This window comes from Trichosurus vulpecula, chromosome 1 (genome assembly GCF_011100635.1).
Source record: "Trichosurus vulpecula isolate mTriVul1 chromosome 1, mTriVul1.pri, whole genome shotgun sequence".
In the NCBI taxonomy this organism is placed as follows: Eukaryota; Metazoa; Chordata; class Mammalia; order Diprotodontia; family Phalangeridae; genus Trichosurus; species Trichosurus vulpecula.
This window is the reverse complement of record NC_050573.1, coordinates 457449721-457468766: the sequence shown is the minus strand read 5'-3', so window position 1 is coordinate 457468766 and position 19046 is coordinate 457449721. Positions and strand designations below refer to the sequence as shown.

Genomic DNA, 19046 nt, shown 5'->3' with positions numbered 1-19046 from the left:
CTCAAACAATTAATTCTCTCACCAACCCACAGGATAACAATAGAAATCAACTCTACACACACACACTTCCTTCCTGTGCCAGAAAAAACCCAAAACTTACTCTGGTTGGGATGGAATCATGGCAGCTTCTGTGTTGAATCAACTGAGTCAGAAAACTGAAGAACAATAGAAACTGGGTCAAGAGAAGCGTGGCTGTATCACTCACCCAAGCCTGAAGCAACAAGTTCAGTATCAAGCTGTGACCAGTTTCATCCCCCCATAAGTCATTTGAGCCAGGGAATGAAGCCAGTGAAATATTAATTATCCAGTATATAAGGAGACTAAAATGGTTTTGAGGTCCAGTCTCCAGAGAAACCACAATCAAAGGAGGAGTCAGGAAGTGAGCAACTGGAGAATATAGGAGCAACTGGAGAAAAAAAAGACCTAAAATGCCAAAGATCTTAGTAGGTAGAAAACTCAATTAAAGACTATGAGCATAAGCAGATAAAGCAACAGGAAAAAACAAAAGAAATACCTATAGAACACTAATTCAAGCCCTCATTGCCTTCATGATTACAAAAGCCTCCTAAGAGTCTCCCTTTCTCAAGGGCTGTCTCACATCCATCCTCCACACAGCAGACGCAGCACAGATCTGGTTATATGTTATATATACTTAACAAACTCCAATCAGAGATGGAGAGTTTCTTTCCTAGAGAAAGCCCTTCACAACATGGCTTCAACCTACCTTTATAGCCATATTATATGTTATTCCCTTTCATGTCCTCCAGTCCCACTGAACTGATTTTCTTGCTGTCGTCATACATGACACTATGACTCATAACTTGGGACCTCCAGGGTGTCTCTCATGCTCTTAGACATGTGCATGCTATCTTCTCTGATAGAAGGGTCTTCCTCTGCCTCAGTCACTTAGTCACTGCTTCTTGAGGGAAGAGACAGTTTTTGCCTTTCTTTGTATCCCCAGCCCCTAACACAGTGTTTGGCAAATAAAGGGAAGTTAATAAATTCTTGTGGATTGATTCATCCTATACTTCTATTTAAATTATTTATTGTGTATGTATGTTTGTGTTTTGTGTCACACTTTTCTCCCACATATGAGACTCCTACTATTAAATTTTCTTCTTTGTAAAAAATATAAACGATAATCAAAAACTTTTCAAAATTAAAGTGTTTAAATTATTTTAAAAAACAAAGTGTTTTATTTCTTTTATGGCTTTGTTCTTGTCCGCAACACAGCTGCAGTGGAATGGAACATGTCCTGGCTCAGGACTCAGAGTTCAAATCCAAGATCCGGTAGAGGCAATGTGGTAAATTAGGAAGAGCATTAACTGTAGAGTCAGAGGACCTCAGTCCATGTAACTACTCCTGCTCCTCAGCTTCTGCATCTGGAAAATGAGGTGGCTGATCTACAATCATGGATTTTGATTTGGAAAGAACCTTAGAAGTCATTGACATCAGCCCTCTTGTTTTGTAGATGGGGAAACTGAAGAACAAAGATATTAAGTGACCTTATTGCAAATCTTGCCTCAGACACTTACTGTGTGAGCCTAAGAAAGTCACTTAAACTTCTTGCAGATTCAGTTTCTTCAACTGTAAAATATCAGCTATCTCAGGGTGGTTGTGACCGTAAAATGAGATAACACATGTAAAGTATTTTGAAAGTCTTAAATTGTTTTCTAAATGATAGTTATGGTTACTGTTGTTGTCATTGTCCAAGGTCACATGAATAGTGAATGTCTGTGGTAGAATTTGAACTGGCTTTCAGCTCTAAATTTATGATTCTTTTATCGATTTGTGAAAGTGTTAAAAAAGTAAGAATTCAGCAAAAAATGCTCCATAGGAATAGGCAAATTTGTTGTTAGTCCATCGATTTAAGTGCTGGTAACTGACAGAAGCACCACATGAAGGAGGAAAGAGAAGGAAGGAGAATGATCAGCATGTCATAGTAGTAGTCATCAGTCATCCCCCCCACCAAAGAGGAAGAACCAAGTCAGTTAGCATATTTTTGCCATAGCTATTCTTCCCTGGGATCTCATCTGGCTCTGCTGGCATCCCTGTCCCATTTGCTCCCCCTTGTCTTTGAATTACTTTTGATTATCCCCTCCATGCATTTGCCCTCCAACCCAACAATGAACTAGTACTATACCCTTTTTGACTTCTTAATACCAACATTTCAGTCTATCTGATCTTACTGCTAGCCAACTACCCTAGTGCTCTCCAGGCCTGGCCATGTCATTTGTATCCAATCTCAGCCAAGCCTGTCAATAACTATCAGCTTGGGACCTAACATTACCTCAGGCCCAAATGCCTCCTGGGCCTGACTGTACCTCCAACCACGACACTCCCCTAGTCCAGCCTCCACTCTGTGGGACAGGATATGCTTGACAAGTTTTCATCCTAGAGCTTTGGTGGCTTGGGGCAATGGAGCACCTGGAGGGGATGCTGCTAGCTTTGCAGCGAGTGCTGACCAAAATGCCTCCATGAGATAGCAGCTGACCTAGCTCTTGAATGAGAATGCCACATTTATGAAAACATTGCCCTCCCTGCCAAAAGAAACTAAACAGTTCTGAATGCTGATGGAAATGGGAAGGTCATCCTCAGTTAACATATTATATCTACCAGAAAAGTTTTTCAGACAGGCCACAGAGCTCCCTGACTTTCTGAGTTAGAGCTGGTTTTCAATGGACTTATTCCATTTGCTTAGACAAGTTTCACTTGGGTCTGGCCAATGTAGCCTTTATATCTTAATAGTTCTCACATCCTGTTGACCGCTGGTTACCTACTGCCTCTCTGAGAACAATCTTCTGCTGAATTTGAGTATTTTGTTATGGAGCTCCAAAAAGTCTTTACAGTTGCCCACAACTGAATATGCAAAGGAATTTGGTGGTGGTATTTATTAAGGCCTCCATAGTAATGGTTCAGGACTGACATTGGAATGAATCAACCTTCACCAATTAGTTTCTGTTGTTGTTCAGTTGTCTCTATTGTTTCTGACTCTTTGTGACCCCTTTGGGACTTTTTGGCAAAGATACTGGAGTAATTTGCCATTTCCTTCTCCAGCTCATTTTTTATTTGAGGTAACTGAGGCAAAGAAGATTAAGTGATTTGCCCAGGGTCACACAACCAGTAGGTGTCTGAGTCTGGATCTGAACTCAAGTCTTCTTGACGGCACCACCTAGATGCTCAATCAGTTCTTGGTGTCTTCCAAAATTAATGACCTTTCTTGAAGAGAGTAGATACCCTAAAGGAGCTTAATCCCTCAGATTTCCTGTGGTAATGTTCAGCTCTACTCTCTTTGAGGCTTGCTGAAGCTTCATACAACTTTCCTGAAACTAGCTACAGACTCCAAGGAGACCAAACAATCAGAGACGAACATTACCCACTCTAGTCAAATGAGAGCAATGGATTGCTTAGAAGCATGGCTGTATCGTGGTCAGCCAGACATTTCTCTGGCACTTGTCTAGCCCAGTCACAGGCAGCAGGAAACTAGTCTTTCAATGGAGTTGCCTTACCACAGGTTCCTCCTGTAGCCTCTCCACTGTCCCATCTTCATCTGTCTCTGAAGATGGAGGAGCTGCTCAGCTATAGGTATGGTTCTTGTGGACTTGAAAACTTCTAAGAACTCTTTGCCATAGCTCTAGCTCAGTAGGACAAGATAGTTTCAGCCATGTACAATGTAGTTATTCAAGAAGATTACATAATAATAAAAATAATTCACATGGGGGGGCGGAGCCAAGATGGTGGCTGGAAAGCAGGGACTTGTGTGAGCTCCCCACCACATCCCTCCAAAAACCTGTAAAAATGGCTCTGAACAAATTCTAGAACTGCAGAACCCACAAAATAGCAGAGGGAAGCAGGGATCCAGCCCAGGACAGCCCGGATGGTCGCTGGATGAGGTCTATCCTGCACAGAGCGGAGGGGAGTGGAGCTCAGCGTGGGTGGAGGCAGGACCAAACAGACCAGGAACCAGGCGGAACAGGCCCTAGGGCCCTGAATCAGTGAGCTGTGGCAGTTACCAGACTTCTCAACCCACAAACACCAAAGGCAACAGAGAAGGTTAGTGGGAAAAGCTGCAGGGGACAGAGTGAAAAGAGTTCGCAGTTCAGCCACCGCCCCAGGGGCAGCGGGGGTGGTGCAGCTACAGAACTACAGCTGCAGTTACTTCAGGCCCCGGGCCCGAATGGTGGGAGGAATTAAGTGGCGGATCAGAGCAGGAGTGCAACAGCCTGCTGAAGATTTGCATCAGGTCCAGGTTGGTGCTTCTTGGGGAAGGAGGAGTGCTGGTGTGGCAGAGCTGGCTGTATAGAAATAGCTCTGAAATCAACAGTGCATCCCCTCAAGCTTGGAACAAAGTACTCTTTGCTCTACAAGCAATCACACCCCAACAAAAAACTCAAGGGTCAAGCAGTTAGCTAGGAACATGGCTAGGCAGCGAAAACGCACTCAGATTCAGTCTCAGACTTTGGAATCTTTCTTTGGTGACAAAGAAGACCAAAACATACAACCAGAAGAAGTCAACAAAGTCAAAGAGTCTACATCAAAAGCCTCCAAGAAAAACATGAACTGGTCTCAGGCCATGGAAGAGCTCAAAAAGGAGTTGGAAAAGCAAGTAAGAGATGTAGAGGAAAACTCAGGACAAGAAATGAGAATGATGCAAGAAAACCATGAAAAACAAGTCAATGACTTACTAAAGGAGACCCAAAAAAATACTGAAAAAAATATTGAAGAAAACAGTGCCTTAAAAAATAGACTAAGTCAAATGGCAAAAGAGCTCCAAAAAGCCAATGAGGGGAATAATGCCTTGAAAGGCAGAATGAGCCAAATGGAAAAGGAGGTCCAAAAGACCACTGAAGAAAATGCTACCTTAAAAATGAGATTGGAGCAAGTGGAAGCTACTGACTTTATGAGAAATCAAGATATTATAAAACAGAACCAAAGGAATGAAAAAGTGGAAAACAATGTGAAATATCTCATTGGAAAAACCACTGACCTGGAAACTAGATCCAGGAGAGATCATTTAAAAATTATTGGACTACCTGAAAGCCATGATCAAAAAAGAGTCTAGATATCATCTTTCAAGAAATTATCAAGGAGAACTGCCCTGATATTCTAGAGCCAGAGGGTAAAATAGAAATTGAAAGAATCCACAGATCGCCTCCTGGAAAAGATCCCAAAAAGAAAACTCCTGGGAATATTGTCACCAAATTCCAGAGCTTCCAGGTCAAGGAGAAAATACTACAAGCAGCCAGAAAGAAACAATTTGAGTATTGGGGAAAAGCAATCAGGATAATACAAGATCTAGCAGCTTCCACATTAAGGGACTGAAGGGCTTGGAATATGATATTCCGGAGGTCAAAAATTGGGAAGAGAAATGAGAGTGATGTGAGAAAACCATGAAAAACAAGTCAATGACTGGCTAAAGGAGGCCCAAAAAATACTGAAGAAAATAACACTTTAAAAAATAGACTAACTCAAATGGCAAAAGAGCTCCAAAAAGCCAATGAGGAGAAGAATGTCTTGAAAGGCAGAATTAGCCAAATGGAAAAGGAGGTCCAAAAGACCACTGAAGAAAATACTACCTTAAAAATTAGGTTGGAGCAAGTGGAAGCTAGTGACTTTATGAGAAATCAAGATATTATCAAACAGAACCAAAGGAATGAAAAAGTGGAAGACAATGTGAGATATCTCATTGGAAAAACCACTGACCTGGAAAATAGATCTAGGAGAGATAATTTAAAAATTATTGGACTACCTAAAAGCCATGATCAAAAAAAAGAGCCTAGATATCATCTTTCAAGAAATTATCAAGGAAAACTGCCCTGATATTCTAGAGCCAGAGGGTAAAATAGAAATTGAAAGAATCCATACATCACCTCCTCAAATAGATCCCAAAAAGAAAACTCCTAGGAACATTGTCACTAAATTGCAGAGCTCCCAGATCAAGGAGAAAATACTGTAAGCAGCCAGAAAGAAACAATTTGAATATTGTAGGAAAACAATCAGGATAATGCAGGATCTAGCAGTTTCCACATTAAGAGACCTAAGGGCTTGGAATACAATATTCTGGAGGTCAATGGAGCTAGGATTAAAACCAAGAATCACCTACCAAAAAAAAATGACTACAGCGATCCAAGCTGAAATATGGATTTTCAATAAAATAGAGGACTTTCAAGCTTTCTCAGTGAAAAGACCAGAGCTGAATAGAAAATTTGACTTTCAAACGCAAGAATCAAGAGAAACATGAAAAGGTAAACAAGAAAGAAAAATCATAAGGGACTTACTAAAGTTGAACTGTTTTGTTGACATTCCTACATGGAAAGATGATGTGTATGATTCATGAGACCTCAGTATCATAGTAGCTGAAAGGAATTTGTATGTGTGTGTATATATATATATATATATATATATGTGTGTGTGTGTGTGTGTGTGTGTGTGTGTGTGTGTGTGTATGCATATATATACATATGTATGTATCTATGTATGTATATATGTAGGTATATATATACACATATATATATACTATATATGTATGTGTGTGTGTGTGTGTGTGTGTGTGTGTGTGTGTGTATATATATATATATATATATATATATATATATATATATATATAGACAGAGGGCACAGGGTGAGTTGAATATGAAGGGATGTTATCTAAAAAAAATAAAATCAAATTAAGGGATAAGAGAGGAATATATTGAGAGAGGGAGAAAGGGAGAGATAGAATGGGGTAAATTATCTCACATAAAAGTGGCAAGAAAAAGCAGTTCTGTAGGAAGGGAAGAGGTGGCAGGTGAGGAGGAATGAGTAAATCTTGCTCTCATCGGATTTGACTTGAGGAGGAAATAACATACACACTCAATTAGGTATCTTACCCCACAGGAAAGAAGGAGGAAGAAGATAAAAAAGGGGGGACGATAGAAGGCAGGGCAGACAGGGGGAGGAGGTAATCAAAACAAACACTTTTGAAAAGGGACAGGGTCAAGGGAGAAAATTCAATAAAGGGGGATAGGTTAGGAAGGAGCAAAACATAGTTAATCTTTCACAACATGAGTATTGTGGAAGGGTTTTTCATGATGATATGCATGTGGCCTATGTTGAATTGCTTGCCTTCTTAGGGAGGGTGAGTGGGGAGGGAAGAAGGGAGAGAATTTGGAACTCAAAGTTTTAAAAACAGACTTTCAAAAACAACAAAAAAAAAGTTTTTGCACACAACTAGGAAATAAGATACGCAGGCAATGGGGCATAGAAATTTATCTTGCCCTACAAGAGAAGAAGGGAAAGGGGGATGGGAGGGGAGTGGGGTGACAGATGGGAGGACTGACTGGGGAACGGGGAAACCAGAATATACGCCATCTTGGAGTGGGTGGGAGGGTAGAAATGGGGAGAACATTTGTAATTCAAACTCTTATGAAAATCAATGCTGAAAACTAAATATATTAAATATATATTTAAAAAATTCACATAGCTATAGAAGCAGCTAGGTGCCACATGGGATAAAGTAATGAACCTTGGAACCAGGAAGACTTCAGTTCAAATCTGGCTTCAAACACATACAAGCTATATAACCATAAACAAATCACTTGACCCTTGTCTCCCTCCATTTACACTTCCGTAAAATGGGTGTAATAGCACATATATCTCAGGATTGTTATAAACATAAAATGAGACAATATTTATAAAGTGCTTTGCAAACAAACACATAAATGCTAGCAATTGTTATTTATTACCCTTTAACAAGGCACGTCTCTGAAAGCCCTATAAAGTTTGTATTGTTTTCTTTTTTTCTATTTCTTTTTCCACATGTGGAAACAAGATCGGAGAGGCTATGAGATTTTCTCATTGTCACCAAACTAGAAAATAGCAGTCAGGTTTCAAACCCAGGCCTTCTGACTTTAAGTTCAGTGTTCTTTCCATGATGGATGCCCATTCCACTTTGGATTTATGAACTAAACTAAATCCCTACCAGCAAGAGTGAGGGAACACACCAAGTTCCTCCCTTGGGATATTATAGTGTTATCTTCTACCTCAGTCAGTATCACCTGGACACTGACTTCCAACTATTGACTAAAAATCAAGATGACTAGGAAGTTCTTAACGGGATCAGATCAGATGTTTTGTTACCTCAATAGCCAATCAAATGTTCTATCAACATAATCCCTGGTACCAGGATTAGCATATGCTGGCACCAGAGTTATTATATACTGAGCTAGCAAAGAGAAGCATAGGAGAAAAGAGGTAGTAATGAGGCTGCCTACCAAAATGAAGGTCTACAGAGCCACTGTTCAGACCTCATTGTTGTATGTCTGTGAAACCTGGATGGTCGACTAGCTCCATGCCAGGAAATTGAATTGCTTCCATTTGTGTTTTCTTAGGCAGATTCTGAATATCACCTGACTCTAAGATAAGGTACTGGTCACTGAGGTCCTTTCTTGTACTAAACTGTCACACATTCAAACACTACTATCAAGACTGCAACTCCAATGGGTTGACCACATTGTTCAAATGCCAAACATATGTTTACCTAAAAGACTATTTTACAGAGAACTCATGCAAGGCAGGCACTAACATGGTGGTCAGAAGAAGTGATATTCTAAAGGTCTCTCCAAAGAACTTTGGAATTGATTGTGAGACATGGGAGACACTGGCACAGGACTGCCTAACATGCCGTGCCAGCATCAAAGACACTGTGCTCTATGAGTGAAATAGAGTTGCAGTAACTCAAAAGAAACATGAGATGCACAACTTTAGATACTCTACTCCAAATGTTCATATGGACTATTTGTGCCTGACCTGTGGCAGAGCCTTTCAAGCTCATATTGGTCTGATCAGCCAGTCAGACACTGTACCTTGACTCCAACATAGTGGTGTCACTTTGGTCCTCTTTAAGAATGAAGGGCAACAACCAACCAACCTGGTGCTGCAATCCCAGTAGGCTGAATAAATTACCTCATGTGGTCGGACACTCAGTCTTTCCGGGGATGCCTGAAAACAAACTTATATAGTTTAGGACTCCACATTATATCCATGAGAAAATGGTAAGGAACTTGAAATCATGCAATATGACAATCGACTGAAGGATCTATGGGTGTTTAGAATGAGGAAGAGGAGGAAAACTGGTGGATATATGATAGCTGGCTTCAAATAGTATTCAAATATTTGTTGTCATGTGGAAAATGTATTCCTTTGTTTTGTTTTATCCTACAAGAAAACTACAAAGAGGAATATTTCGACTCTGAATTAAATGAAGTTTTCTAATGATTAGATCTGCCCAAAAGCAGTATGGACTGCTTTTGGAGGTAGTGAGCTCCTCATCAATGAAGACATTCAAGCAGAACATAGAATACCACTTCTTGGGGATCTTCTAAAGGGGATTCATCCTTTGGGCATGGGTTAGACTAGATGGCCTGTGATGTTTCTTCCAACTCCAAAATTATATTATTTAAGTGAAATAAGAAACATGATATCTGCATCATTTTCAAAATGCCATTTTTATGACATCAGGAGGCTGTTATCCAAAGTACATCATTGCATATTATCCCAACTACAAATGCCGCATAAATCACCTATAGCTGACTCATAGTTACAGTCCTCCCAAGACGAAGGAACATAGTGTCTATAGTACTGCAGTTATTATCATTTTTCTTATCTTCGGTGTCTTCCCTCAGAAGTTTCCCATGACCTCAATTATATTCATATGCTTCTGAAAGCAGTTGGGCTGGTATTGCTAGCAACAGGAAAGAGATAAAAACACTTTATTATTCATGACCTCTACTTGCTTAATTATAATTATCTATATACCAGCATGAATTAATTACAAATACATGTCATCACTTGAAATTGTGGCTGTAAATGTGGTCACACAAATCTAAAGAAATTAACTAGTAAGGTTCAACATTTCATATACAGAGTTAGCTCATCTCCATCATATATGTATGTGGTTGCTCTAATTTATTCCCTACTTAATTTTATTGACATAAGCTTATGAGTTATACAGGTTGCCTTTCAACACACACATACACACACACACACACACACACACATACACACGCACACACGCACACACACATATACACACACAGAGAAGTAGGCAAAGCAGGTGACCCAAGCCAGAAAAGACTTTGGGGGGGATAGGGGAGGGGAAGTAGCCAGGGCATGTCAGTCATCTTGGTTCTGCAAATGAGCTTAGAGATAGAGGTATGTCAGAAAGAAAACAAGAATTTAGTGAGAGGCTCAACACTTGACATAGAACCTGAAGTAGTAAGAGAAAACAATCAGTTCCTGGTTCTTATGATGATGGTGATTATAAGCATCTTGAGGGCAGGGACTATCTTTTGCCTCTTTTTGTGTCCCTAGCATTTAGCACAGTGCCTGGCACATAGTTGGTTGGTTGTTGTCCTTCATGTTTGAAGAGTACCAAAATGACATCAGTATGTCGAGGTCAAGGTATAGTGAGTGCATTGTGGCTGATCCGACCAATTCAAGCTCAGAAGGCTCTACCATAGGTCAAGTACAAATAGCCCATCTGAACAGTTGGAGTGGACATGTCTCTAAATTTATGCATCTCATGTTTCTTTTGAGCTACTACAATTCTGCTTTGCTCATAGAGCATGGTGCCTTCCTTGAGGTGGGCATGCCATGCTGGGCAGTCCTTTGTCAGTGTCTCCGATGTCTCATAATCAATTCCAAAGTTCTTCATAGAGACCTTGAGAGTGTCCTTGTATCACTTCTGACCACCATGTCTGCCCCTGCCTTGCAGGAGTTCTTTGTAAAATAGTCTTTTAGACAAACATACTTTTAGCATTTGAACAATGTGGCCAGCCCATTGGAGTGATACTCTCTACAGTAGAGTTTGAATGCTTGGCAGTTCAGCTTGAGAAAGGACCTCAGTGTCCAGTACCTTATCCTGCCAGATGATCTTCAGGATCATCCTAAAACAATTCAAATGGAAGCAATTCAGTTTCCTGGCATGGCACTGATATCCTGTCTAGGTTTCACAGACATAATAATGAGGTCAGAAGAAATATCTGGAAGGGTATAGAAGTCTTCTGAACATGTAAAGAAGAGAGAAAACTAGGGGAGAGGGTGTGGGAGGGACTTTTAGAAGGGTGTGTAGTTTAGGATTTGGGAGGGTGAGGGGAGAGAATGGGGAGGTACTTTTGAAGGGGTGTGCAGACTGGGATTGGAAGGGCGAGGGGGACTCTTGGAGGGGTAGGTGGGATGGGGAGTAGAAGCATTGGGGGGTTGGAATATAAGGTTACAGGAATAGGGTATAAAGAGAGTCATAAAAAGAAAATAGTGAGTAAAAATGAGATGGAGGGAAATTCACAAATAGTAACTATGACTTCGGATGTAAATGGGATATTTATAGCAACTCTCCTTCTGGTGGCAAAGAACTGGAAGTTGTAAGGATCCCCATCAATTGAGGAATGCCTGAACAAGCTGTGGCACATGGGTGTATATTACACTATAAGAAATGGTAAGCTTGATGACCTTAGAAAGGCATGGAAAGACTTACATGACATGGTGAAGAGTAAAATGAGTAGAACCAAGAAAACATTGTATACAGTAACAGCAATATTGTTTTGAGAACAATTTAAGGCAACCAAGTCATTTTGACTATTAGAAATAGGCAGATTACAAATAAAGGACATATGAAGAGACACATTGTACACAGACCTCTTTTCTGCTTCTGGGATTTCTTTTGGAGTTGCCAGGCAGCAAAAACCATATTGACTATTCCTTGGTCCTTTCTGAAGCCACACTTTCTCTTGAGTAGATGACCATCTTTCAGTTGAAGGATCAGCTTATCAAGGTTCCAACATTACCAGCCCTCCACCCACACATGTTTCCTCTGTATTAGTTCATCCTTTCATGCCCCCTTTTCATAATATAATTGCTCCTTTTTTCCTTTTGCTACCCAATTTTATTTTTTTAGAATCACTCTATCATATACAACTCAGCCCCAACTTTTCTTTCAAATCACCTTAGTAATGATGACAATTTTAAGAATATTGATAACATTTTCATATACATAACAAGTAAGCAGTTTGACCTTAATGAGTACCTTATAATTAATTGTTTATATTAAATTTTCCATTGAGTTCTGTTTTTTTTTTACTGTTGTTACAAATACCTAAAAGTCTTTTAGTTCATCAAATATCTATTTTTATTTCATTCAGGATTATTATATTCAACTTTGTTGGGTAAGTTATTCTTGGACGCAACCCCAGACATTTTTTGCTCTTCAAAATATAATGTTCTAAGACCTATGGTCTTTTAGAGTAGAAGCTACTTAGTCTTGTGACATCCTAACTGTATTTCTGCAGTATTTAAATTATTTTTTTCTTGTTGCTTGCAACATTTTCTCCTTAACCTGGGAAGTTTTAAAACTTGGCTTTGACGTTCCTGTAAGTTTTCCTCCTGGGATCTCTTTCAGGTGGCGAACAGTAGTTTTTTTTCTATTTTGACTTTATTCTTTTGTTCTAGAACTTCAGGGCAATTTTCCTTAATACTATATCCAGATTCTTTTTTTGATCGTAACTTTCAGGTAATCTGACAATTCTTATGCTGTCTATCCTTGATCTGTTCTCCAGATCAGTTGTTTTTCTAATGAGATGCTTTATATTCTCTTCTATTTTTTCTAGTTTTATTATTTCTTGGTGTCTTAGAACATCATTTGATTCCTCTTGTCCAATTCTAGTTTTCAAGGAGTGATTTTCTTCCCTGAGATTTTCCTTGATATTACTCACAACTCAGGATTAAAACCTGATTATAATAATAAGAACTTTACTTTTGATGGAGTTAAATTCTGCCTTCTTAGAGACTGGTGAACTATTCTGCTGGTAAACCCTGTAAAGTTCTCATTTTTATTTGTCAGCTTCTGAATTTCTCTATAATTTTTATCAAACCAATCTTTATGTTTGTGAGTGTTCTGACCCAGATGAGTAAATGCTATGTTGTATGTATGTTTCTCTGAAAGCTGCCCACTCCTTTTTTTGTTCCACTGTTACCAACCATGTGTTGACTCAGTTTTCCCTCTAAGTTAGCATCAAACTGTTCACACTTGGAGAAGTGGTCTAATCTACTGATATTAAATCTTTTGGTAGTCATCTTGCCTTGGGGTCACTGCTTTTGTTGAATGTGAACATTTAGTTCAGAGAGGATAAGTCTATGATCAGTCCAGCAATCTGTGCCATACATTGCCTTCATCACTCTCATATTCTGTCTGTAATGACACAGTCTGTTAAATGCCAACATTTGCTTTGAGGATGCATCCATAACATTTTATGGCATTTAGGTAAATGGAAGACAGTGTTGGTGATGAGAAGGAAACAGGACACACAAGTCTTCAGTAGTAAGTGACCATTCCTGTTTCTGCTTCCAACTCCATTCCTCCCAAAGACTACCTGCCATGTATAATAGTGTGTGCCTACTCTAATGCTATGGCCACCCAGAATTACAAGCTTCTCCTCTTTTGGCACTTTGATGATGAGGATCTCTAGTTTTCATAACATTTTTCTTTGATTTTATCAGGGTTCCTCATGGCGGGAACATATACACTGCTAATGGTGGCATGGCACTTTCCTGTAAGTGGTAACCACATTGTTATGAGCCTGTCATTCACTCCTTTTGGGAAACATACAAGCTTTTTAACTAGATCACTTTTGATTGTGAAACCTATGCCAGTTTTATTGCACTCCTCATCACTTTAGCCACTCCAGAAAAAATGTGTATCCAGTTCTGACTTTGGTAAGCTGCCCTTCATCTGTCAGCTTTGTTACACTCAGGGCTGCTATTTGGAAGTAATACCTGTTGAGTTGTCCCCCAAGAAGAGCTATTTGTCTTTCAGATCTACTGGATTTCATGTTGTCCATAAATGTGTGCACACTCCATGTACCAGTGGTAAGTGAAATGAGCTTCACAAAAGCTTTTGTACTTTTTTGTGTTTTGACCACAGGGTAAGATCTATGCCTGCTGCAATTAGCAGACCAGGGTTAGGTTAAGTGAAGAAGATAATTTTTAGGGAACCTTTTCTAGCCCCTTCCTCATTCCAGGAGGTGAGTAGTGCAGTATTTTAGAAAGGCTTCTCAGACATCCCACTGCTGCTTCAGTCTAGTTAGAAGACAACTCTATGGCATGGGAAGCCTATGTGCAGGGTCATGACTACCATTTCCAGTGTATCTACAACTGCTGCTTTGTCACTTGCCTGTCACCACAGGATTTTGAGGTAGGTAAAAATGGTAAAATGGTATTGATGATATCATTTGACTCACACATAAATTGGACTTAAGTGAAGTAGAGTTGTGAGAAGTCCTTGGGCTCACTCTCTCTTTCAGAATCATCTGAGTTCAGTGGCAAGACAAAAGTGAAGATGACTAGCAATGGCTTGGAATACAGTAAATGATCTTGGTGTCTTAGATGTCTAGCTAAGGTCTAGGCACTCCCCAGCACCTGCATCCACTGCCTTTATGGCCCACTGAAACAAATTGTTCACATCTACCTATTCTACTGGGGAAGTCTTCACATGTTTTCTATAGACATTCCCTACCCCAGCCCCAACTCATTGATGGGTTTGAGGACCAACAGTCACTCTCAGCCTGGTTTAGCCCATCTGTCAAAATGGTTTATTGGGAAATGGCCACCGTACACACTACACCTTCTTGGAGCCACAGGTGACAGTTAGGGAGCAGGTGGACACCAAATACAGAAAACATCCCTGAAAAGGTCTCAGCAGTCCTCACACCAGAGATGCTAGTCTTTCGTGCTTAATAAAAGTTTTTGTTTTTGTTTTTTTTTTACTGATGGATTAATAATAAGCCAGACAGTTTCCATGGAATAATAGCCCTGGGGGCAGAGCCAAGAGGGCAGCTGGAAAGCAGTGACTTGCCTAAAGCTCTTCCCCAGGACCCTCCAAACACCTATAAAAATGGCTCTGAACAAATTCTAGAATGGCAGAACCCACAAAATAGCAGGTGGAAACAGGGCTCCAGCCCAGGACAGTCTGGATGGTTGCTGGGTAAGGTCTATTGCACCATGATGGGAGCGGAGTGGAACAGAGCTCAGTGTGGGCCCTGCCCAGACCAACCAGGCCAGGAGCCAGGTGGAACAGGCCTTAGCACCCTGAATCAGTGAGCTGTGGCAGTTACCAGACTTCTCAACCCACAAACACCAAAGACAACAGAGCAGGTTAGTTCGAAAAACTGTGGGGACAGAGTGAAAGGAGCTCAAGGTCAGCCACTACCCTGGGGCAGCAGAGGTGGTGCAGCTCTGAACCTGCTTACAGAGCTACAGCTGCAGTTGTTTCTGGCCCCAGGCCCAACTGGTGGGAGGAATTAAGTGGCAGATCACAACGGGAGTGCAGAGCCTGCTTAGATCTGAATAGTAGTCCTGGTTGGCAGTTCTTGGGGGAGAGGTAGTGCTGGTGTGGCAGAGCTCACTGTGTAGAAATAGCTCTGAAAACAACAGTGTAGCCTCTCAAGCTTGGGACAAAGTACTCTCTGCTCTACAAGCAGTCATACCCCACTGAAAAACTCAAGGATCAAGTAAGTTGGCTGAGAACATGGCCAGGCAGCAAAAACACACCCAAGATTCAGTCTCAGACTTTGGAATCTTTCTTTGGTGACAAAGAAGACCAAAACATACAGCCAGAAGAAGTCAACAAAGTCAAAGAGCCTACATCAAATGCCTCCAAGAAAAACATGAACTGGTCTCAGGCCATGGAAGAGCTCAAAAAGGACTTGGAAAAAAAAGTTAGAGAAATAGAGGAAAAATTGGGAAGAGAAATGACAGTGATGCAAGAAAACCATGGAAAACAAGTCAATGACTTGCTAAAGGAGACCCCAAAAAATACTGAAGAAAATAACACCTTAAAACATAGACTAACCCAAATTGCAAAAGAGCTCCAAAAAGCCAATGAGAAGAATGCCTTGAAAGGCAGAATTGGGCAAACAGAAAAGGAGGTCCAAAAGACCAGTGAAGAAAATACTACCTTAAAAATTAGATTGAAGCAAGTGGAAGCTAGTGACTTTATGAGAAATCAAGGTATTATAAAACAGAACCAAAGGAATTAAAAATTTAAGACAATATGAAATATCTCTTTGGAAAAACCATTGACCTGGAGAATAGATCTAGGAGAGATAACTTAAAAATTATTGGACTACCTGAAAGCCATGATCAAAAGAAAAGAGATTAAGTATTTATTAAATGCCTACTATGTGCCAAGCACTGTGCAAAGTAATTTGCAAATATTATCTCATTCGATCATAGAATCCTATAACTTGAACTGGAGCCCATTTAGTCCAACCCTTCATTTTACAGATGAAGAAACTGAGGCCTAAGCAGGGTAAGTGACTTGCCTAAGGTCACACAGGTAGAAAGCGGAAGAGATAGCATATGCACCCCAGTCCCTTGACCTCGGAGTCAGTGCTCTTCCTATAATTTCAAACTGTGGAATTATCTGCCTTGCAATGTGGCAGATGGTATTTTTTCTCCCAGAGAACTCTGACAAGACAGCATTGTCATAGACCAGTGACCTATACTTTCCATCTGAGCAGTATAGGATACAGGGATTCACATTGCAAGAGGAGAAGGGATGAGTATTAAATGGCTTGAGGGAAGCTAGTTGTGGTAAGAATGACCCTCCATACTAACAATATAATCTAAGAGTCCTGAACTTCAAGGAAATCCAGCTCTCCAAGGAGCAGAGGAACCACTTCCATAGATAATAGTTGAGTTATACCATTCCACCATATTGTAAGGCATGTGCCAGCAATGGATAAAGTTAACAAATCTGCTTTAGGGAAAAGCAAGGACAAAGTGAAATGGCTCAAGAAAAAAGATAACACTTCTAGTGTATGATGTCATTGTGAACTCTAAAAAGAGAGAAAGAGACTTTGAAATTACTCTAGAATGATGGTTGTCAAAGTACGGTTAGGAGACTCTTGTTTATCTTTGAGACTCAGGGTATCCATGAGGTAAAGTTTTTTCATAATAATATTAAGATATTTTTATTTCTTATATGAAAAGTGTAGATAATAAGATACATATAAGTAGCAGAACTAGTTTTTGAAATTATATTCTTTTTTAAAAATTTTGGTTGATTTATTATTACCATTATCAATTACATTTATGGTTTTTTCCTTTTTTATAATTAAGATTTTTTTATTTTTAGTTTACAACACTCAGTTCCACATAATTTTGAGTTCCAGATTTTCTTCCCCCCCCCAAGATGGAATGGAATCCAATATATCTTCTACATATAATTTCTCATTGAACTTATTTACACAATAGTCATTGTGAAGAAGAATTATGACCAATGGAATGAATCATGAGAAAGAAGAAACAAAACCATAAAAAAAGAACAAAAAAGAAAAACCAAGGGAAAAAAATGAATAGCATACAGTGTTCCTCAATCTGCATTCAGACTCCATAGTTCTTTCTTTGGATGTAGATAGCTCTCTCCATCATCAGTCCTTTGGAGTTGTCTTTGAACCTTGTATTGCTGGGAAGAGCGAAGTCTATCAGGGTTACTCATCACAGAATCTGTATATCTGTTGTTGTGTATAATGTTCTCCTGGTTCTGCTCCACTCACTCAGCATTATATCATGTAGGTTTTTCCAGGTTATTATGAAGTCTGTATCTTCCCCATTTCTTATAGCACAATAGTATTCCATTACTTTCATATACCACAACATGTTCAGCCATTCCCCAATTGATGGGCATCCCCTTGATTTCCAATTCTTTGCTACTACAAAAAGAGCCACTATAGATATTTTTGTACATATGGGTCCTTTTCCCACTTGTGTAATCTCTTTGGGATACAACCCTAGAAGTGGTATTGCTGGATCAAAGGGTATGCACATTTTTATAGCCCTTTGGGCATAGTTCCAAATTGCTCTCCAGAATGGCTGGATCAGTTCAAAACTCCACCAGCAATGTAATAGTGTTCCAATTTTCCCACATGCTCTCCAGCATTTATCATTTTCCTGTTTTGTCATTTTAGCCAATCTGACAGGAGAGATGTGGTACCTAAGAGTTGCTTTGATTCGCATTTCCCTAATCAGTAGTGATTTCGAGCATTTTTCCATATGCCTATAGATATCTTTACTTTCTTCCTCTGAAAACTGCCTGTTCATATCCTTTGACCATTTCTCAATTGGGGAATGACTTGTGTTCCTAGGGATTTGGCTCAGTTCCCTGTATATTTTAGAGATGAAGCTTTTATCAGAGACAGTAGTTGTAAAGATTTTCTCCCAATTTTCTGCTTCCCTCCTAATCTTCATTGCATTGGCTTTTTTTATAAAAAACTTTTCAATTTAACATAATCAAAATTATCCATTTTGCATTTTGTAATGCTCTCTGTCTTTTGTTTGGTCATGAATTCTTTGCTCTTCCATAAATCTGACAGGTTCCTTGCTTTCCCAAATGGCTTATAATATCAGCCTTTATTCCTAAATCATGAACCAAAAATATGGAAGGCTTCATGAATTTGTGTGTCATCCTTGTGCAGGGGCCGTGCTAATCTTCTCTGTATCATTCCGGTTTTAGTATATGTGCTGCCAAAGTAAGCACTGAAACCATATTCTGGCTCCAAATTCTGTGCTCTTTGTACTATAATATATAGGTCTTCTGGAAACCTAGAATCACAGAAAACTACAAAAGAAATGAAGAAAGCAACTCCTAGATCAGCATAGAAAGTTCTGAACCCTAGAGGAGAAATCTCCAAAGGCCAAATAGGAAGCCAGGGAGCTTGAACTAATGTGAAGTCAGGAAGACCAATTCCATCCTGGTTGGATGCTAGTCCAAGTTCTCAGTCTGAAGGAGATTTGGGTTAGCAAGATTGATAGAATTCTGAACCCTTCTAGAACTTACCTCATCTTTTTTCCAGGTATGAATGTCCCAAATTAAGTAAGAGACCTCCTGATCTGATCCTTGAGAAATTTTCCCCTAGGCTTCAAACCATACAGCACTGACTTGAAGCAAATTTTACCTGAAGCGAATTCACTAACTAGCTGTAAAAGCCCAGTTCTACATTTCTTTTAGAGTATAG

The 19046-nt window shown here is 39.7% G+C and overlaps 1 non-coding gene across 1 annotated transcript; it reads right to left on the bottom strand.

Annotated features, from left to right (window-relative positions):
* Window positions 1-18461: 18461 nt before the first annotated feature.
* LOC118835157 lies at window positions 18462-18568 on the bottom strand. The gene has a single exon (XR_005009490.1). It is a non-coding gene; the product is annotated as a U6 spliceosomal RNA (small nuclear RNA).
* Window positions 18569-19046: the final 478 nt, after the last annotated feature.